Source organism: Globicephala melas, chromosome X (genome assembly GCF_963455315.2).
Source record: "Globicephala melas chromosome X, mGloMel1.2, whole genome shotgun sequence".
Taxonomy (NCBI): Eukaryota; Metazoa; Chordata; class Mammalia; order Artiodactyla; family Delphinidae; genus Globicephala; species Globicephala melas.
The window spans coordinates 24,884,352-24,907,997 of NC_083335.1; positions in this window are offsets into that span (position 1 = coordinate 24,884,352).

Genomic DNA, 23,646 nt, shown 5'->3' on the forward strand with positions numbered 1-23,646 from the left:
TGGATGAAAAGAATGATTCAACTATATGCTGTCTACAAGAGACTCATTTTATACCCAGAGACGCAAATGGAAAATGGGTAGGATGGATAATGAAATGAAAATGAAAGGATGGATTAAATGTATGCCATACACATAGTAACCAAAAGTGAGCTGAGGTAGGTATACTAATATCAGACAAAAATACTTTAACCCAAAAACTGCTACAAGAAAAAAAGGACATTACATATTGATAAAAGTTTCAACCCTTCAAGAAAATACATTTGTAAACATATATGTACCAAAGAACAGATATCCAAAAGTTTAAAGCAAATAATTGACAGATCTGAAGGGACAAATACAGTCTATAATGATAGTTGGAAACATTAACACCCCATTTTTAATAATGGTTAGAATAACTAAACAGAGCTTTAGTTAATGATTAAAATATCCAGACAACAATATAAAAATTAGGTCAATAAAACATATACAGAGAACACCACCCAACAGCAAGATACACATATTCTCAAATGTATGTGGAATGTTTTCCAGGATAGATCCTCTGTTAGGCAATAAAACAAGTCTCAGTATAATTAAAATATTGAAGTCATTCAAAGTTATTATCTGACCATGATGAAATGAAACTAGAAATCAATAACAGAAAGATGGCTGGATGTTCACAAATATATGGAAATTAAATAATATACTCTTTAAACAACCAGTGGGTCAAGAAGAATTTACAAGTGAAATCAAAAAATACTTTGAGACAGGCCTGCCTCAGTGGACTCAAGCTCTAGGTCTGCTTCAATGCCAGGTTGGCACCTACAAACCCAGTGTCTAGGCCCACTCTCGCAGACCCAGGCTCTAGGCCTTCTTCCATGGACTCAGGCTCCAGACCAACCCCTGTAGATCATGGAATCAGACTGATCCTCATGGACACAGGTTCAAGGACCCATGGTCCAGGTCCACACCTGTGGAACCAGGCTCCAGGCCCACCTTATCAAACCCAGGTTCCAGACCAATCCAAGTAGATCATAGAAATAGGCTGGCCCCCATGGGCATAGGCTCCAAGACCCAGCGATGAGGCTTGCTGCTGCAAACCTGAGTGCCAGGCTGGCTCTTGAGGATCCAGGCACCAGACCTGTCTACACACAGATTCCAGCAGAAGGCCTACCCATGGACCATTCCAGCCAGCCTGCCCAGAATGTCTGGCTAGGCTGACTGGTGAAAGGATTTTCCTGCCAAAGCCAGTCCATAAAGAATGGAAAACATGCCTACTTCTTCAAATGTGTAATACCACCAATGCAAGGCTACAAGGATCACAGAGAATCAGGGAAACATGAAATGATCAAAGGAAAAAAATTAAGCACCAGTACCTGACTCTAAAGAAATGGAAATCTAAGAACTGCCTGAAAAAGAATTCAAGATAATTATCTTGAAGAAGCTCAATGAGTTACAAGAAACAGAGTTAGAAAACAGAATCAGGAAAACAGTACATAAACAAAATGAGAAGTTCAAGAAAGAAATTATTAAAAAGAAGCAAATAAATTTTGAAGCTGATGAACATAATGACAAAACTGAAAAATTCAATAGAGAGCTTCAAAGCAGACACAGTCAAACAGAAGAAAGAATCAGCAAGCTCAAAGCCACATCATTTGAAATTATTCAGTCAGAGGAAGAAACAGAAAACAAATGAGAATCAATATATGCAATACAGGAGTTGCTGAAGGAGCAGAGAAAGGGGCAGAAAGCTTATTTTTAAAAAAATAACAGAAAACTTTCCAAATCTGGGGAGAGAAATGAACATCCCAGTTCAAGATCCCCAAAGGACCCCAGCTAGGCTGAACATAAAAAGCTCTTCAACAAGACACATAATGAAATTGTCCAAAGACAAAGACAGAGAGGATTTTGAAAACAACAAGAAAAAAGGGACTCATCACATACAAGGGGACCTTCATAAGGTTATGAGTGATTTCACAGCAGAAACCTTGCAGGCTGGGACAGAATGAGATGATATATTCAAAATACTGAAAGGAAAAAAAGATTACTATACCCAGCAAAAGTGTCCTTCCAAAATGAGGAAACATAAAGACATCCCCAAATAAACAAAAGCTCAGGGAGTTCATCACCACTAGACCTGCCCTGCAAGAAATGCTGAATGTAGTTCAAGTTGAAATCAAAGGACACTCATAAGCTACATGAAAACATATGAAAGTATAAAACTTACTGTAAAGGTAATTATATAGTCAAATTCAGAGTACTCTACACTGGAATATTGGTACATAAATTACTTTTAACTCTAATATAAAAAAGACAAAAGTATTAAAAATTCTGCCTGGCCCAGTCAGCTGTAGAAGCTCTGTATTGAATTCTTCAGTTAGTCATTGTACTCTTTTTTTTTTTTTTTGTGGTACGCGGGCCTCTCACTGTTGTGGCCTCTCCCATTGCGGAGCACAGGCTCCAGATTCACAGGCTCAGTGGCCATGGCTCACGGGCCCAGCCGCTCTGAGGAATGTGGTATCTTCCCAGACCGGGGCACGAACCCGTGTCTCCTGTATTGGCAGGCGGACTCTCAACCACTGTGCCACCAGGGAAGCCCAGTCATTGTATTCTTTAGCTCCAAAATTTCTGTTTGATTCTTGTTTATGCTTTCCATTTCCGTGTTTAACTTGTTGTTTTGTTCTTGTATTGTTTTCCTGATTTCATTAAATTATTTCTTTCTGTTCTTTTGTAGCTCTCTGAGTATCTTTAGAACAATTATTTTGAATTCTTTGTTAGGCAATTCCTGTATCTCTATTTCTTTGGGCCAGTTACTAAAGGTTGACTGGGTTCCTTTGGTGGTGTCATGTTTCCCTGATTCTTTGTGATTCTTTCATAGCTTTGTGTAGATGTAGGCACATTTGAAGAAGCAGTCTCCCCTTCCAATTATTATGGATTGACTTTGGTAAGGAAAGACATTCACCTGCAGTTGAGGGACACTAGAGCATGCTGTGCCTCCAGGTTTAGTGGCACAGGGTACCAAGTGCAGGTATAACCTCTCCAGGACCAGAGGGGCATGATGTCTTAGTTCAGTTAGTGTACACAATATCAACAACTGAGTGGTCTTGGTAAGTGCTGCAGGAGGTATTCAGTGATTGCCACCAGATGCATCAGCCAGCAACCAGGGCAGACAGCAGCTAAGTCTGGAGCCAGTGGTATGCACACAGTTGGCTGGGGAGTCAGCTGCAGATGTCTGTGTTGTGGAGGTACAGTGGCAGTTACAGAGACACACATAGTAGTGGAAGCCAGGGCCAACTGTGGATGAACTGGCAGCTGCAGGGGCCCTGGCCATCAGCATGCACCCTTGTGGCTGCAGGGTCTTGCCACAGGTGTGTGCACAGCAGTGCAAGCTGGTTACAGGAGTTGGGACAGCAGGGTGCAGGTATATAGCTGAAGTGGCTAGTTGCAAGCAAGCCCAGAAGAGCAGGTCAGTGACTGGAGACAGGGGTTTGAGCCAGGCCCACAAGGGGTGTTGGGGCCCTGGCTATCAGCACGCACTCCTGGGGCTGCAGGGTCTCCCCGTGGGCACATGCATGGCAGTGGAGGCAAACAAAGTTAATCAGGCTGGGGGTGTGCAGGTGCATAACTTGAGGAGCTAGCTACAGGTGAGCCCAGTGGTGTAGGCCAGTGAAGGAAGGAGCATTGAATCTGGCCCCCAAAGCAACTGTGTGCACCTTGGTTGTCTGTGTGCGCTACTTGCCATGGGCACACATAAGGCACATAAGGCAATGGAGGCCAGTGACGGGAGTCAGGCCTGAGATGTTCAGGCGCACGACTACAGGAGACAGCTGCAAGCGAGCCCAGAGATGTAAGACAGTTACAGGAGACAGAGCCAGACCCACAAGCAGCTGTGGGGGCCCTGGCTTCTGGTACGCACTATGGTGGCTGCAGGGTCTTGCCACAGGCACAGAACAGTGGAAGCTGGTGTCTGGAGTTGGGCTGGGGGAATACAGGTACACAGCTGGAGGGGCTACCTGCTGGTGAGTCTAGTGGTGTAGGACGGTAACCGGATGCCCTTTTTTGGCCGCAGGATCTCATCACAGTGCACATTAAGCAGTGGAGGTTGGTAATGGGCATCGAGCTGCTGGTGTGCAGTTTCACAGCTGGCCCAAGCACAGACATTTTGGTGGGGGGCATCTGTATGTGTCTAGGCTGGCATCTTGAACTCAAAAAGCTGGAGAGGTCTGGCTAGCTGTTGGTGCATATCTTGCTTTCTGGTGTGGAGGAGGGAGTAGGAAAGGACTCAGGTGGCTGGCAGCTGAGAACACAAATACCTGTGGGGTGAAAACTAGTGAAATTTGCAGGGGTTCTGTGGTGGTTGTGTTGGCTGTTTCTTCAATGGAGAAAGCTGCTGGGATCCTCTGCAGTGCAGGTCACTGGGAATAGCAGTCAGTCCCACTGCATGGCTGATACTGGTGTCCTCTGCTCTGCTTCCTTATTCCTAGCCATCTCTATATATCTCAGCTTTGCTGGTCTCTGGGTGGAGTGAAACTGAAAGAAGTCCTTCGTGTGATGCCCCAATTGGCGCTCTCCCTTTCCTGGTGAGGGGAGCTGTTTCTAGATGGGGAGTTCCCTATTGGTGTGAGCAGTGTTGGTCGGAGGGATGGGATGATGCAGACAAAATGAAGCTGTTCCTCCTTCCCTTTTTGTATAGTTAATTCTCAGGTGTTGCCCCCACACACACAGTCTTGCAGCAGTTGCTTAGGTAGACTCCTGAGCTCTCGTAGAGCTGTTTTTCTTCACGGATAGCTGTCTTATTGTTGATCTTTGTGAGGGATATGGAGGCTGGGGTTTCCTGCTCTTCCATTTTGGGGAAATCACTCTTCAGCTTTCTATTCCTTTGGATTGGATCATTTAACTCATTTTAATTGAAAGTTATTATTAATATTTGGACATATATTTACCATTTCATATTTTATTTCTATATATCTCATGTCTTTTTGTTCCACTGTTCCTCTTTCATTTTTCATTGCATTAAGTCAATTTTTTCTAGTATAACATTTTAATTCCCTTAATTTTTTCAGTATTTCAAAATGTGTTTTCTTTGTGGTTACTCTAGGACGTACATATGTGTTAACATCAGAATCTACTTCACATTTATATTAACCTAATTCCATTGATACATGGAAAGTTTACTTCTATATACCTTTATTCACCTTTTACCCTTCTATTGTGCTGTTATTGTTATACATGTTACATCCATATATGTTAAAAGCTAAAATATATTGTTTTATTCCAAATGTATATGTATTTATGTATTTTAAAAAATGCGAGAAAGGAGAGCAAGTATATATTTATAGACTTTATTATATTTATCTTATTTTCAATTGTTTCTTAATTAAAATTTTTATTGTGGCAAAGAATACATGACATAATACTTACCATTTTAATTTTAAAGTATACTGTTCAGTCGTATTAGGAATATTCACATTCTTTTTTTGGGGGGGTTATTTATTTATTTACATCTTTATTAGAGTATAATTGCTTTACAATGGTGTGTTAGTTTCTGCTTTATAACAAAGTGAATTATACATATACATATGTTCCCATATCTCTTCCCTCTTGCATCTCCCTCCCTCCAACCCTCCCTATCCAATCCTTCCAGGCGGTCACAAAGCACCGAGCTGATCTCCCTGTGCTATGCGGCTGCTTCCCACTAGCTGTCTACCTTACATTTGGTAGTGTATATATGTCCATGCCTCTCTGTCGCTTTGTCACAGCTTACCCTTCCCCCTCCCCCTCCCCTCAAGTCCATTCTCTAGTAGGTCTGTGTCTTTATTCCTGTCTTACCCCTAGGTTCTTCATGACATTTTTTTCCCTTAAATTCCATATATATGTGTTAGCATACAGTATTTGTCTTTCTCTTTCTGACTTACTTCACTCTGTATGACAGACTCTAGGTCTATCCACCTAATTACAAATAGCTCAATTTCATTTCTTTTTTTGGCTGAGTAATATTCCATTGTATATATGTGCCACATCTTCTTTATCCATTCATCCGATGATGGACACTTAGGTTGTTTCCACCTCTGGGCTATTGTAAATAGAGCTGCAATGAACATTTTGATACATGACTCTTTTTGAATTATGGTTTTCTCAGGGTATATGCCCAGTAGTGGGCTTGCTGGGTCATATGGTAGTTCTATTTGTAGTTTTTTAAGGAACCTCCATACTGTTCTCCATAGTGGCTGTACCAATTCACATTCCCACCAGCAGTGCAAGAGTGTTCCCTTTTCTGCACACCCTCGCTAGCATTTATTGTTTCTAGATTTTTTTTTTTTTTTTTGCGGTACGCGGGCCTCTCACTGTTGTGGCCTCTCCTGTTGCGGAGCACAGGCTCTGGACGCACAGGCTCAGTGGCCATGGCTCACGGGCCCAGCCGCTCCACGGCATGTGGGATCTTCCCGGACTGGGGCTCGAACCCGTGTCCCCTGCATCGGCAGGCAGACTCTCAACCACTGCACCACCAGGGAAGCCCGTTTCTAGATTTTCTGATGATGGCCATTCTGACCAGTGTTCGATGATATTTCATTGTAGTTTTGATTTGCATTTCTCTGATGATTAATGATGTTGAGCATTCTTTCATGTGTTTGTTGGCAATCTGTATATTTTCTTTGGAGAAATGTCTGTTTAGGTCTTCTGCCCATTTTTGGATTGGTTTGTTTTTTTGATATTGAACTGCATGAGCTGCTTGTAAATTTTGGAGATTAATCCTTTGTCAGTTGCTTCATTTGCAAATATTTTCTCCCATTCTGAGGGCTCTCTTTTCGTCTTGTTTATGGTTTCCTTTGCTGTGCAAAAGCTGTTAAGTTTCATTAGGTGCCATTTGTTTATTTTTGTTTTTATTTCCATTTCTCTAGGAGGTGGGTCAGAAAGGATCTTGCTGTGATTTATGTCATAGAGTGTTCTGCCTATGTTTTCCTCTAAGAGTTTGATAGCTTCTGGCCTTACATTTAGATCTTTAATCCATTTTGAGCTTATTTTTGTGTATGGTGTTAGGGAGTGTTCTGGTCTCATACTTCTACATGTAGCTGTCCAGTTTTCCCAGCACCACGTATTGAAGAGGCTGTCTTTTCTCCACTGTATATTCTTGCCTCCTTTATCAAAGATAAGGTGACCATATGTGTGTGGGTTTATCTCTGGGCTTTCTATCCTGTTCCATTGATCTATGTTTCTGTTTTTGTGCCAGTACCATACTGTCTTGATTACTCTAGCTTTGTAGTGTAGTCTGAAGTCAGGGAGCCTGATTCCTCCAGCTCCATTTTTTGTTCTCAAGATTGCTTTGGCTATTCGGGGTCTTTTGTGTTTCCATACAAATTGTGAAATTTTTTGTTGCAGTTCTGTGAAAAATGCCAGTGGTAGTTTGATAGGGGTTGCATTGAATCTGTAGATTGCTTTGGGTAGTAGAGTCATTTTCACAGTGTTGATTCTTCCAATCCAAGAACATGGTATATCTCTCCAACTATTTGTATCCTCTTTAATTTCTTTCATCAGTGTCTTATAGTTTTCTGCATACAGGTCTTTTGTCTCCTTAGGTAGGTTTATTGCTAGATATTTTATTCTTTTTGTTGCAATGGTAAATGGGAGTGTTTTCTTAATTTCGTTTTCAGATTTTCCATCATTAGTGTATAGGAATGCCAGAGATTTCTGTGCCTTAATTTTGTATCCTGCTACTTTACCAAATTCATTGATTAGCTCTAGTAGTTTTCTGGTAGCATCTTTAGGATTCTCTATGTATAGTATCAAGTCATCTGCAAACAGTGACAGCTTTACTTCTTCTTTTTCAATTTGTATTCCTTTTATTTTTTTCTTCTCTGATTGCTGTGGCTAAAACTTCCAAAACTGTGTTGAATAAGAGTGGTGAGAGTGGGCAACCTTGTCTTGTTCCTGATCTTAGTGGAAATGCTTTCAGTTTTTCACCATTGAGGACGACGATGTTGGCTGTGGGTTTGTCATATATGGCCTTTATTATGTTGAGGAAAGTTCCCTCTGTGCCTACTTTCTGCAGGGTTTTTATTGTAAATGGGTGTTGAATTTTGTCGAAAGCTTTCTCTGCATCTATTGAGATGATCATATGGTTTTTCTCCTTCAATTTGTTAATATGGTGTATCACATTGATTGATTTGCGTATATTGAAGAATCCTTGCATTCCTGGAATAACCCCCACTTGATCATGATGTATGATCCTTTTAATATGCTGTTGGATTCTGTTTGCTAGTATTTTGTTGAGAATTTTTGCATCTGTGTTCATCAGTGATATTGGCCTGTAGTTTTCTTTCTTTGTGACATCTTTGTCTGATTTTGGTATCAGGGTGATGGTGGCCTCATAGAATGAGTTTGGGAGTGTTCCTCCCTCTGCTATATTTTGGAAGAGTTTGAGAAGGATAGGTGTTAGCTCTTCTCTAAATGTTTGATAGAATTTGCCTGTGAAGCCATTTGGTTCTGGGCTTATACAATTAGTTCTTAAATTAGTTGAGACAAGGCGGGAGAGGGATATATGTAATTATATTGTCTTTTTTTCCAAAATAATTACCTATAATGACACTCAGTTTTTTCAAATGGATTTGAAGTGTTGTGTGATGTTTCTTTCAGCCTGTAGTGGGTTTGCCAGGAAAAAAAAAACCTGTCAAGTTTTGCTTATCTAGGATCAGCTTTACCTCCTCTTCATTTTTGAAAGATGGTTTTGCTAGATATATGCTTCCTGGGTGACAGGTTTTTTTTCTCTTAGCATGCTGAATGTCATCTCACTGCCTTCTGGCCCCCATGTTTTTTAAATTGAAAGTTAGCTGTTAATATTTTGTGCTTCCCTAGTATGTAAAGTGTCTTTTTTTCCCCTGCTGCTTCCAAGAATTTTCTCTTTGTTACAGCCTTTGTTTTAAAGTCTTTTTTGTCTTTTACGAGTATTGCTACTTCTGCTTTCTTGTCATTTCCATTTACATGAAATCCTTTTCCATCACCTCACTTTCAGTCTGTGTCTTTAGCTCTGAAGTGAGTCTCTTGTAGGCAGCAGATAGTAAGTAATGTCTTTTTTTTTTGTCCAGTCAGCCACCATATGTATTTTGATTGGAACATTTAGCCCATTGACATTTAAAATAATTCTTGATAGGTATATACTTATTGCCACTTTATGACTTGTTTTCTGGTTGTTTCTTTAGTTCTTCCCTGTTTGTTTCTTCATTTTGTTTTTCCTTTTGTGGTTTGATGATTTTTTTTATAGTATGGTTGTGTTTCTTTCTTTTTAGTTTTTGTGTATCTATTGTAGGTTTTTGGTGTGTGGTTACCATGAGTTCATATATGTTGATCCAAAATTACATCTACCTGTTTTAAACTAGTAGTCATTTAAATTCAAATACATAAGATCTACACTTTTTACTCCCTTCCCCCACATTTTGTGTTTTTGATGTCATATTTTACATCTTCAAGCTTATCCCTTAACTGTTTATTTTAGTTATAGTTCCTTTTACAATTTTTTGTCTTTTAATCTTTGTATCGACTTAAGTGGTTGATCCTTAATCCTTACTATACATTTGCTTTTCCTAGTGGGATTTTCTCTTTCCTCAAGATTCTCACTTCTTGTTCGTTTAGAGAAGATCTTTCAACATTTCTGTTAGGGTAGGCTTAGTATTGATGAATTCTTTTAGTTTTTGCTTCTCTGAGAAGTTCTTTCTATTTTTATTCTAAATGATAATCTTGCTGGGTAGAGAATCCTAGGTTGCAGGTTTTGCCCTTTCAGTACTTTGAATATACCATGTCACTCCCTTTTGGCCTGCAAAGTTTCTGCAGAAAAATCAGTTGATAGCCTTATGGAGGTTCCCTTGTATATGACTCTTTGTATTTCTCTTGCTGCCTTCCCAATTCTCTCTTTAACTTTTGCCATTTTCATTTTATGTCTTGGTGTGGGTTTGTTTGGGTTCATCTTGTTTGGGACCCTCTGTGCTTCTGTTTCTTTCTTCATGTATGGGAAGTCTGTAACCTTAATTTCCTCAAATACATTTTTTTAACCCCTTCTCTCTTCTTCTCCTTCTGTATCCCTATAATGTGAACATTGGTATGCTAAATGTTATCCCCCAAATCTCTTAAATTGTTTTCATTTTTTAAAATTTGTTTTATTTTTGCTTCTGATTCGGTGATTTCCATTATTCTATCTTCCAGATCACTTATGTGTTCTTCTGTATCACTTAGTCTGCTATTCTTGTCTTCTAGTTTTATATTTCAGCTATTGAATTTTTCCTTTCTAATTGGGTCTTTTTCTGTATTTTATAGTTCCTTGCTAAGGTATTCACTGTGTACATCAAGGAAAATGACAACACAATGAGTGTATATCACTTATATGTGGAATCTGAAAAACAGTACAAATAAATGTATATTTACAAACAAAATAAAATGGAAACAGACCCATAACTAGTTGTTACCAGAGAAGAGAAGCATGAGGGGAGAGGCCTGTTTGGGGTAGGGTATTAAGAGATACAAACTACTGTGTATAAAATAGATAAGCAACAAGGATATATTATATAGCACAGGGAGTTATAGCCATTATTTTAAAATAACTTTTAATGGAGTATAAACTGTAAAAAATACTGAATCACTATACTGTACACCTGTAACTAATGTAATATTGTAAATCAACTATACTTCAATAAAAACCCCAAGATTTTCTCCTTATCTTTACATATCTTGATAATGATTTGTCTGAGTGTGGATAACTTTGCTTTTATCCTGCTTATAATTTGTTGAGCTTCTTGGATGTGTACGTTTTAAAATAAAATTTAGTAAGTTTTTAACCATTATTTCTTCATGTATTTTTCTTCCACTTTCTCTTTATTCTATGTCTGGTAATCTTCTTACACATATCTTCATGTGTTTAATGGCATTCTGCATTTTTTCTGAGGTTCTGTTCATTTTCCTTTATTTTTTCTCTCCTTCAGATTGTTTAGTTTCTACTTATGTCTTCAAGTTCACCAATGTATACTTAATTCAGCTTAAATCTACTCTTGAGTGTCTCTATTGACTTTTTATTTAAGTATTGTACATTTCAACTCCATAATTTTCATTTGGTTCTTTATATAATTTTTGTATCTTTATTGATATTCTCTATTTGATGAGACATTGTCATTATACCTTCCTTTTTTCTTAAAGCATGAGTTCCTTTAGTTATGTGAATATATTTGTAATGGAAACTTTGATATTATGTGTTGTCATACATCTGGGCCCTCTCACAGGCAGTTTTTGTTGCCTGAGTATGATCTGTGTATGAGTCACACTTTCCTGTTTCTTTGTATTTCTCGTAATTTTTATTGAAAATTGGGCTTTTTAGATAATATATTGTAGCAACAATTCTGGATACTGATCCCACTCATGTACCTCCAGAAGCTTGCTGATTTTGTTGTTTTCTTGTTTGTTTATTCAGTGACACACTTCAGGAAAGTCTGTTTCTTCTGCAGTGTGTAGCCTCTGATGTCACTCCTCAGAGAGCTTATGGGCATATGCACAGTTATGCTGACCTCTCCTCCCTCCTCCAGGGATGACTTGAGCTTTTGCATGGCTCTCTTTGACTCTCTCTTTCCCTGATCTCCCTGTTAACTTTCTAGCTGGTTTCTCTCTATTGGTATCACACTCATCTCTTAACTGCCACTAATTGTAACAAATTGCTGTTTTTTTGGATAGTGCTCTGGTACACAATTACTCCACAGTCTGATCCAATTTAATCTAGGTCCCTTCACAGATAGTCTTTAAGGCCAATCTTTGAGGCTTGTTTTGGACTCTTCTTATCTTTCTCATTCCCTGGTTCTCTCTGGTAAAATTATAGTTGGTTTGCTGTTTTGCTTGTTGTTTGCACACAGTTCTCAGTTGCCTCTTAACTGCTCAGAACCAAAATCTCCATTATTTTCAACCTTGTCATTGGGCTTGAAGTTCTGCACTCTCTGTTACAAATACTGTCAGTTATTGTGACCCTCTGTGTTCTTAAAGCCTGCCGCTCTCACTGGGTACAATGTCTGTACCAGTACTCCATGGCTGGGGGCAAGAACAGTGATCTGCTTCTCTTGGAGTGATACCTTTTATCTTTGACTGGGGAACTGGGTAAAGATGATAGACCTTGGTCTTCTTAACTTGCTTCTCCTGGTGTGAAATCAATGTTCTCCAAGTGAGCTGGGCACAGGTAATTGGGGACCAGTTTTCTCAGCCTGCCATAACTAGAGTGCAACTTCTACTCTATGAGTGGTAGCTGGTTAGAGAAAAGGAGCTGAAACCTCTCAGCTGTACTTGCTCAGAAAAACAGACTCTGCAACATAGAACTTTGAGAAATCAGGAATACTGGCAGCCTGCCCCTCCAAGGGAGATACCACACTCCTAGGTTGGGAACTGACGGGCAGGTAGAGAGCTCTTTGTTTTACCTTGCACTCATTTGTTTGAGAGCTTCCATTACTCTGTGCTGGGGGAATAGGGAGGGAGGGTGTAGGTATTAGCTGAAATGCAACAGACTTTCAGTGTTCTTACAGAAATTTAGTAGAATTTCTTGAATGAATGTTTTTGTCAAATATAGAAACTATAAGTCAAATAAGTTAACTGTATGCTCTTAGGGCAATTTTAAGAGATTAAAAATTTTTTCTTTTTATAATTTTCACCAGTTATGTTTTATTCACTAGGCATAGGATAAAAATATCTCCTCATGCCACCATTCCAGAAGTACACTCTTCTCAATGTTATTTTAAGTTGTGTTTTCCTCACAGTGAGAAATATTATTTTTCATATGTTTTACCACCATTTTTATCTCTGTGACTTGCCCATTCATATTTCTTCTTCTCTCATCTTTAGAGTAAACCAGTATGGTACTGGCATGAAAACAGACATAAAGACGAATTTAATTGAATGGAGAGCCCAGATATAAACCTACCTATGTACAGTAAACTGATCTTTGACAAAAGGCCAAGAATACACAATGTGGAAAAGATAGTCTCTTCAATAAATTGTGTTGGGAAAACTGTATATCCACATGCAAAAGAATGGAATTGGCACTTATCTTACACCATACACAGAAAATAACTCAACATAAATTAAAGATTTAAACATAAGACCTGAAACTATAAAACTACTAGAAGAAAACAGGGGAAAAGATTCTTGACATTGGTCTTGGCAATAATTTCTTGGATATGACACCAAAAACATAAGCAACAAAAGGAAAAGTAAAGTGGAACTACTTCGAACTGAAGAGCTTCTGCACAGACAAAAATAAAAGTAAGAAAAAAAAAAGGCAACCTACAGAATAGGAGAACATATTTGCAAACCACATATCTGAAAAAGGGTTAATATTCAAAACATATAAGGAATGCATACAAATCAATAGCAGTAATAACAATAACAATAGCCTGATAAAATATAGGCAAAGGAACTGAATAGACGTTTCTCCAAAGAAGACATCCAAATGGCCAACAGGTGTATGAAAAGACAGGCAGCATCACTAATCATCAGGGAACTGCAAATCAAAACCACAATGAGATATCATCTCATATCAATTAACATGGCTAAACAAAAGATGACAATTTTATCAATAGAATAAAAGATAAGTGTTGGTAAGGATGCAGGGAAAAGGAAACACTTGTACGCTGTTGGTGGGAATGCAAAATGGTGCAGATGCTATGGAAAACAGTATGGAAGTTCCTTAAAAAATAAACTACCATTTAATCCAGCAATATCATTTTTGTGTATATATCCAAAGGAATTGAAATTAGGATCAACATTATTCACAATAGTCAAGACGCCTGAAGCAATCTAAATGTCCATTGATGAATGAATGGATAAAGAAAAGTGATATAAATATTATTCAGTCTTATAAACAAAGGAAATCCTGACATTTGTGGCAACATAGATGAACCTGGAGGACATTATGCTAAGTGAAATAAACCAGACACAGAATTACAAATACTGTATGATACCACTTATATGAGGAATCTAAAATAGCAATACTCATGGAAGCAGAGAGTAGAACGGTGGTTGTCAGGTTGTGGGGGGAGGAAGATACAGAGAGGTATTAGTCACAGGTTACAAAAATTCTGTTATGTACGATGAACAAGCCTGAGAGATCTGTTATACAGCATAGTTCCTATAGTTAAAAATACTATATTGTATACTTATTTGCTAAGAAAATAGATCTTATATTATGTGTTCTTATCACAAAAAATAATAATAAATGAACAGGGTGGGAGGAAACTTTTGAAGGTGGTATATATCCTTATGGTATAGACGGTGGTGACGGTTTCATGAATGTATATTTATCTCCAAACTCATCAAGTTGTATACATCAAATATGTACAAGTTTGTGTATGTCAATCATACCATAATAAATTGGTTTTTTAAAAAAAGAACAGATTGAGTTCCATAAGCATGCAACAGATTTAGGAAAAACTCAGAATGAGTTTGAAAATTTATCCATATTGAAGCAGTTTGCAGGCCTGTGAAAACCAGAAGCTGATGCAAACATATAGGAGCAATTCTATTTTTACTCTTTCTTTATACTCAATATTCAGAGAGAAAGCATGGTTAGATGATGTTTTATAGGTAGAGAATTATACCAGGAAATCCAGTTTCCAGCCAAAGCACTGTCCCTAATTAGTTGTGTGACTTGAAGAAAACTATTTAATTTCCTTGTCACTTAGTTTTTACCCATTTGGCTAGTGGGCATAAAAATGACTATTTTCTTTGTAATTGGGTTGTTATAAAGATAAAGAAGCTTATAGGTGTGAATTCCTGTCACAAAGCATTAAAACTTTAAACAAATGTATATCACTTTACTATTAGCATAAGATGAAACAATTTAAATTCTTTTGCTCTGTGTAATCAGAGGTCTGTGCTCATTAACAATCCATAGGAATTGTGTTTCCCGCATACTTGAAGGTCAAAGATAATCCAGCAGTTATGCAAGTGGAATAGAAAACTCTTATATCCTTTATGGTAGTTCATTTTTGGTTCAGAGCACCTAAAAGCTGGACAGCATGCAGCCCCTCAATTGCAAAGTATAAAAGACCTCCACTGGCTCAGGAAGAGTTTATCACTATCTTTGGTCACTTTTCTCATTTACTATCAATTATGCTCATATTTCAAGAAGGTAAATAGTCAGAGGTTTAAAAAAGGACTTCTTCAACTCTGTAGTGTTGGAACTGCTATTTGAGTGCATACTGATCTGACACATTCTCAGCAGGCACCAATAGTCAGAAAATCTGGGCTGTGTTCACAGCCATCATTTAGTTTAGCTGAATCACATAGAACCAAAATCAAAACAAAACAAAAACAAAAACAAAAACACCACACTATGTGGCAGTTTCTTTGCATTTCTCATCTTTACAACTAGATGTATTAGTGTTGTGTGAATATGGACAAACTATTGCCATCGTTCTGTGCACAAATATGGATCCATTATTTTAATGTTATACCAACAGATAAAATAAGCAAAACAAATGACTTTGAAACTTATATTCAGTTCAGTGAACACGTCTTTTTTTTTTTTTTTTAAACATCTTTATTGGGGTATAATTACTTTACAATGGTGTGTTAGTTTCTGCTTTATAACAAAGTGAATCAGTTATACATATACATATGTTCCCATATCTCTTCCAATGAACACTTCTTGAGTGCTTCATATTGCCAGACACCATGCTAGGCACTTGAGAATCAAAGAAAAATAGTAGTTTCTTACCTTTGAAGAAATTCCATTTAGTAAATTCACATCATTGTGATGAATATAATGATAAAGGTGTTTTCTTCACCTATAATACAGATAATTATCTTTAGTGAATTCCTGATATCCAATGCAAGCATTATAATAGACTCCAATTAGTTTTCTTTCCATAAATCAATCATCTGTTCTGCCACTCAGGCTCAAATCTTGAGTGTCATCTTTAGCAACTGGCATTTTTAATGCACAAGGATGATTCAGATTCTATCAGTTCTTCATGTAAGTTTTCATATATGACCTTTCATTTGTTCATCTGTTTTTGTGTGGGTTTTCTGAACATCAAATGCAGCGGGTTAACTCAATCATACATTTCAGTCCATGGTACAATGTCATCATTGTCAGACCCTTCTTTGGTTTTATTACACTTCTGTTTTCTTTTTCCTTTTCTTCCTGCCTTCCTTGATTTTCACTTCCATTCTTCTCTTTCTCCTTTTAGGCACTTGCTTTAACACCACTCTTTCTTTGTAACTGGTTTATATTTGCATGCCTTACAGTTAAATGTTATTTACAATAATTATCACTGTTTTATAGTTTGGTTTTTAAACGAATAATATATTTCAAAGATCAATTATGTTGCTACTTGACCTTTAGTTCATCACTTCTGATTGATGCATAGTACTATTCTATAGTACGTACCCACTAAATTTTACTTATTTCCCCAAATAATGGAAACCTAAGTTGCCACTTACTTCCACAAGGAGTGCAGTGATGTGTATCTTTACATGAGACCTTTTATGGGTCTGTGCATATATTACTCTTGGATATTAATCTGGGAGCGGGATTGAGTAATAAACTTTGTGTATGCTTGTTTACTAATTCAATTTACTCAACAGAATATTGGTATCAGTTTATCTCCCACAAGTTGGGTGGGTATGAGGTTTCATATGTTTTTCATTTTTGCTAATATTTGGTTTTCTCAGACTTTCTGATATTTATCCATTATTATTGGTATACTTTAAAAACAGTGTACCTTGCTGTTTTAATTTGTAATTGTCTAGTGACAAATAGAGTTGGAATCAACTTTTACCTGTCTGTGAACCATTTTAATTCCCCTTTTATGATTTGCCTACTTATAGCCTTTTCCAAGTTATTTGTTGTATAATCCAAATATTTACTGTTCATTTGCAAGAGTTTATTGTATATCTCAGACATACAATAATACCTTGTGGGCTTTTAACATCGAAAATTTATCTTCCAAATTTTTTAATAGAACTTATTTTTAGATCTGTTTTGGTTCACAGCAGTACTGGGCAAAAGGTACAGGGATTTCCCACATACCCCCTGCCACCACAAATGCATGACCTACCCTATTATCAGCATCCCCCACCAGAGTGGTACATTTGTTATTACTGATGAACGTACATTGACAAATCGTCACCCAAAGTCAATAGTTTATGTTAGGGTTCACTCTTGGTATTGTGAATTATATGGGTTCAGACAAATGTATAATGACATATGTCCACCATATGGTATCATGCAGAGTAGTTTCACTGCCCTAAGAATCCTTTGTGCTCCACCTATTCATCGCTTACTCCCAGATAACCTTTGGCAACCATAGATCTTTCTATTGTCTCCATCGTTTATGCCTTTTCCAGAATGAATCATACAGTATGTAGCCTTTTAAGATTGGCTTCTTTCACTTAGTAATGTGTATTTAAGTTTCCTCTACATTTTTCATGGCTCGATAGATCATTTCTTTTTAGCATTTAACAGTATTCCAAGTTTTGGCAATTATGAATAAAACTGCTTTAGATATTCATGTGCAGAGTTTTGGGTGGACATAAGTTTTCAGCTCCTTTGGGTAGATACCAAGGAGCATGATTGACAGATGGTATGGTAAGAGTATGTTAGTTTTGTAAGAAACCACCAAACTCTTCCAAAGTGGCTGTGCCATTTCACATTCCCACCAGCAATGAATGAGAGTTCCTGTTGCTCCACATCCTCAAAAAAATTTTGATGTTGTCAATGTTCTGGATTTTAGTCATCCTAATAGGTGTGGTAGCTCATTGTTTTGTTTTGTTTTTTTTGCGGTATGCGGGCCTCTCACTGTTGTGGCCTCTCCCGTTGCGGAGCACAGGCTCCGGACGCGCAGGCTCAGCGGCCATGGCTCACGGGCCCAGCCGCTCCGCGGCACGTGGGATCTTCCCAGACCGGGGCACGAACCTGCGTCCCCTGCATCGGCAGGCGGACTCTCAACCACTGCGCCACCAGGGAAGCCCCTCATTGTTTTAATTTGCATTTTCTTGATGACAAATGATATGGAGCATCTTTTCATATGCTTATCTGCCATCTGTATATCTTCTTTAATGAGGTGTCTATTAAGATCTTTGGCCCATTTATTAACCAGGTTGTTTTCTTATCATCGAGTTTTAAGAGTTCTTTCTGTATTTTAGGTAAGTCCTTTGTCAATGTATCTTTGCAAATATTTCCTCCCAGTCTGTGAACTAACTTTTCATTCTCTTGACAGTGTCTTTTATAGAGCAGAAATTTTAAATTTCAATAGTCCAGCTTATCAGTTGTTCATAGAGTATAACTTGGTGTTGTATGTAAAAGTCATCATCAAATCTAAGGTCATCTAGAGTTTCTCCTATGTTATATTCTAGAAATTTTACAGCTTTGCATTTTACATTTAGGTCTGTTATCCATTTTGAGTTAATATTTGTGAAAGATGTAAAGTCTACGTCTAGATTCTTTTTTTGCGTGTGGCTGTCCAGTTATTTCAGCATCATTTATTGAAAAGACTATCTTTTCTCCAGTGTAATGCCTTTGCTCCTTTCTCGAGATCAATTGACTATATTTATATGGGTCTATTTCTGGGCTCTATTCTGTGCATTGATCTATATGTCTATTCTTTCACCAATACCACACTGTCTTTTTTTTAAACTGAAATATAGTTGATTTACAATATTGTGTTAGTTTCAGCTGTACAGCATAGTGTTTCAGTATTTTTGGAGAGTATACTCTGTTATAGGTTATTACAAGATATTGGGTATAATTCTCTGTGCTTTACAGTAAATCCTTGTTGTGTATATATTTTATGTATAGTAGTTTGCATCTGTTAATCCTATACCCCTGATTTGTCCCCTTCTCTCTCCTCTTTGGTAACCTCAAGTTTGTTTCTATATCTGTGAGTCTGCCATGTCTTGATTACTGTAGCTTTATAGTAAGTCTTGAAGTCAGGTAGTGTCATTCTTCCAACTTTGTTTTTCTCCTTCAATATTGTATTGGCTATTCTGGGTCTTTTGCCATTCCATGTAAACTTTAGAATCAGTTTGTCAGTATCCAAAATATAACTAGCTGTTATTTTCATTGGGATTGCATTGAATCTGTATACCAAGGTGAAAAGAACGGATATCTTGATAATATTGAGTCTTCTTATCCATGAACATAGAATATTTCTCTGTTTTTATAGTTCTTTGATTCTTTCATTAGAGTTTTATAGTTTTCCTAATATAGGTCGTATATATGTTTTAGACTTATACTTAAGTATTTAAGTTTTTGGATGCTAACATAAATGGTATTATTTTTTAAATTTCAAATTCCGCTTGTTCACTGCTGGTATAAAGGAAAGCAATTGACTGTTGTATATTAACCTTGTGTCATGTAACCTGCATAAGGTTTCTTGTTCTAGTAGTTTTTTTTTTGTCTGTTCTCTTAGATATTCCACATAGACTATCACGTCATCTGTAAACAAAGACAGTTTTATTTCTTCCTTTACAATTAGGATATCTCTTATTTCCTTTCCTTTTTTTATTGCATTAGCTAGGAGTTGGATTTAATTTGCTCTTCGTTTTTTAGTTATCCTAAAGTGGAAGATTAGATGAGTGATTTCCGATCTTTCTTATTTTCTAATACATGCATTTAATGCTAAAAATTTCCCACTAAGCACTGCTTTTGCTGCATCTAACAAACTTTGGTATGTTGTGTTTTTTAATTTCATTTAGTTCAAAATATTTTAAAATTTGTCTTGAGATTCCTTCTTTGACCCACATGCTATTTCTAAGTGTGTTGTTTAATCTCCAGGTGTTTGGGGGTTTGCCAGCTATCCTTCTGTTACTGAATTTCCCCAATTTTTCATCTATTAACTTCCTCCAAGGGGTTCTTCACTAAAAGAAATCTTTAAATTTTATGTGGTCAAATAGATTACTATTTTGCTTTATGATATCTCTGTTTTGTATTTTGTTGAAGAAGTCAATCCTAACTTAAAGACAAAAATATACATTTCTAAAGTGTTTCTGCTCCCTTTTATACTTTTCCTTTTCACAATTAGAACTTGAATATATCTGGAATGTCACCTTTGTATATAGTTTGTGTTATTTACCTGTGACTAGTTTTTACAACTTTATTGAATTATAATGGGCATAAGGTCAACTGCACATGTTTAAATTGTGTCTATCTAACTATCTATCATCTATTATCTATATAAACTTCCCTTTTTATTTCACCACAATCATGATAGTCAACTTATCCATGAACCCTGAAAGTTTCTTTGGATTCCTTTGCAATTCCTAGCTCCTCCACTTCCCCATTTCTCACCTTCTCAGACAAACACTCATATGCTTTCTGTCACTATAGATAAGTTTGCATTTTGCAGAATTTTATATAAATGAAATCATATTTTATACCATTTTTGGTCTGGCCTCCTTAGTGTAATTTTTTGTGATTTATCCATACTGTTGCATGTATCACTAGTTCATTCCTTTTTATTGTGAAGTATTATTCCTTTATATGATCTCTTTTATATGTTCCATTATATGTTTATCCATATACCTGTTTCTTCATTTTTATCCATTCAAGAACATATGGGGTGTTTCCCATTTGATTATTATAAATAAAGCTGCTATGAGCATTTGCACACAGGTTTTCATATGGACACGTGCTTCATGTGGAATGTATGTCTTATGTAAATGCCTTGGAGTGGAATGCTTAGATAATATGGTAGGTATATGTTTAACTTTTTAAGAAACCCCCTAAATGTTTTCCAAGGTGGCTGCCATTTACTTTCCCATGAACCGTATATGAGAGTTCTGTTTGTTCTGCATCCTAACAGTTGGTATGGTCAGTCTTTTCCATTTTAGCTATTTTAATAGGTGTTTATAGTTATCTCACTGTAGTTTTAGTTTGCATTTCTTAATGACTAGTGATAGTCATTAGGACTATCATGTGCTTATTTTGTCATCCAGATATCTTCTTTTGAGAAGAATCTGTTCTAATCTTTTGTCCCTTTATTTATTGAGTTGTGGTTTTCTTAATAAGTTTTGAGAGGTATTTATATATTCTGCATATTAACTATGATATGCAAATATTTTCTCTCAGTCTGGGGGTGTTTTTCGTTCTGTTATAGGTATATTTTCTGGAATAAGACTTTTAAATTTTAATGAATTCCAATTTATCTATTTTTTATAACTTGTGCTTTAGATACCATGTCTAAGAAATCTTTACCTAACTAAAGATCACAAATATTTTTCTATAATTTTTCTAAAAACATTATAAATTTTTATATTTAGATCTGTGATTCATTTTTAGTTAATTTTTATATATGGTGTGGGTTATGGATAGAAGTTTATTTTTGCATATAGTTATCCAGTTGTTCCAGCAGCATTTGTTGAAATGACTCTTTCCACTGAACTGTCTTTGTATCTTTGTCAAAAATTAATTCAATATATGTGTCTCTTTCTGTCTTTCTACTCTGTTCCACTGATCCCTTTGTCAATATTTAAATATCACACTACATTTGTCACTGTAGCTTTATAATGTCTTTAAATGAGGTTGTGTTATTCCTCAAACTTTTTCTTTTTCACAACTCTTTTTTCACAATTCTAGTTCCTTGCATTTCTGTATACATTTTAGAATCAGCTTGCCATTTTTTACAATAAAAGCCTGTTGATATTTTATGTGGGATTGTGGTGAACCTATAGATAGATTTGGAATTAATGTCTTAACAATATTGAGTCTTCCAAACTGTAAACAAGGTGTATATCTCCACTTATTTAGGCATTCTTTAATTTATCTCAACAATGTTTTTTTCACTTTTCTTTGTACGTGTATTTCACATCTTTTGTCTGAGTCATCACCAAATATTTATTTTTTGATGCAACTGTAAATGGTATATTTTAAATTTCAATAGCCACTTGTTCTTTGCTAGTGTATAGAAAAACAAATAATTTTTGTATATGACCTTTTATCCTTCAGTCTTGCTAAGCTCACTTATTAGTTCCAATAGCTTTTCTGTAAATTCTATTAGATTTTCTACATAAGTGACCATGTCATCTAAAAATAAAGACAATTTTTTTTCTTTTGCAAGCTGGATGACATTTATTTATTTTTCATGCTTGATTGCACTGTCTAGAACCTCCATTACAATGTTAAATAGAAGTGGTGAGAGCATGTATCCTTGTATTATTCCTGATCTTAGGGGGGAAACATTCTATCTTTCACCATTAAGTATGAGGTTAGATGAAAGTTCTTCATAAAGGGCACTTATCAGGTTGAGAAAGTTCCCTTCTATTCCTAGTTTGCTGTAAGTTTTTGTCTGGAATGGCTGTTATATTCTGTCCAGTGTTTTTTCTGCATCTATTGAGAATGATTATACAGGGTTTTTTGTTTATTAATGTGTTGACTTACTTTGATTTACATTTGAGTGTTAAACCAACCCAACATTCTTGCAATAAACTCCCATTTGTTCAGGATGTATTACCCTTTTTATATATTGCTGTATAGATATCTGGTTGACAGTTTTATTCCTTTAGCCCTTTTGAATATGTCATTTCACTGTGTTCTGGCATTCATTGTTTCTGATGAGGTCACGGTAAGTCATGAAACCTAGCAAGTTTGCTCTCATAGAGAGCTTTGGTAGAACTCCTGAGCCAACTGAGCTATGGGAGGAATATAGGAGAAGGCCTGGGCAAGAATGATACATATTTCCACTCACAGTTCTTATCCAAGCTTTGGTATTTTTTTCTTGCATAAACACTTCTCAGTTTGTTTTATGCTTTTGTTGACTTACAGAGCTCAGCAGTGGTTGTTTCCCATGATTTTATCCAGTTTAATTGATGCTTTCTGTGGGGAGAATTTATCAAGCTTTTAATCCACCATATTGGAAATACTGCCTCCCTACCGACTATTTTTCTTTCTTGCAGTGATGACAGGGAAGCTAATTGTCTGCCAAAGGATATGTGGGAGAGATAAAAAGGACAGACATTAAAAAGCAAAACTAAACAAAACTCCTATCTTCTACCCATGGTTCCAGCCTCAACTATTATAAGCTACTTCTCCTCTCCCTGCCACCCGTTCCCAACTTAGGACACAGTTAACTTCTGTCATGCTACAGAATTCTCACAGGTGGTGTTAATTTAACAGATTTATTAAGACACCTCTGGCATTTTGGGGTTTTGTTTGTTGATTGGTTTTGGAATTTATATGTTTGGTTCATGGTATAAAGCCAGCAATTGATGGTAGTTTACTATTCTGTCAGGAATCTGATTCTTTGCTATTTTCTTATTGCCTTGAGCCTAATACAAGCTTCATTATCATCTTCCTGGATGATTATACCTATATTCCATTCAATTTTCATGGTTTCTATTTCTGCTACTTCAATCTACATTAACTACCGCCAGAAATTGCTCATGCCAGAATCCTTCTTTGCAGATGTCATTGTGGAGGAAAGTTTTGAAAGGAGGAGACTTAAATTTCTGGTGGATTATTTTAGGTCCCTTATGATGTACTGATCGCTGCAGGAAAACTTACCTTGGCTAATTATTTCCGCCTGTTTTGTTCTACAGAGTAGGCATTATTACATCCATTTAATATCTTAATTTTCACCTCAAGGAATAAAGGAACCAGGAGAAATTTTGTATTCTGTGTTACAGAAGTTGCTAGATAGGATTTATGTACTTGTTTCCCAA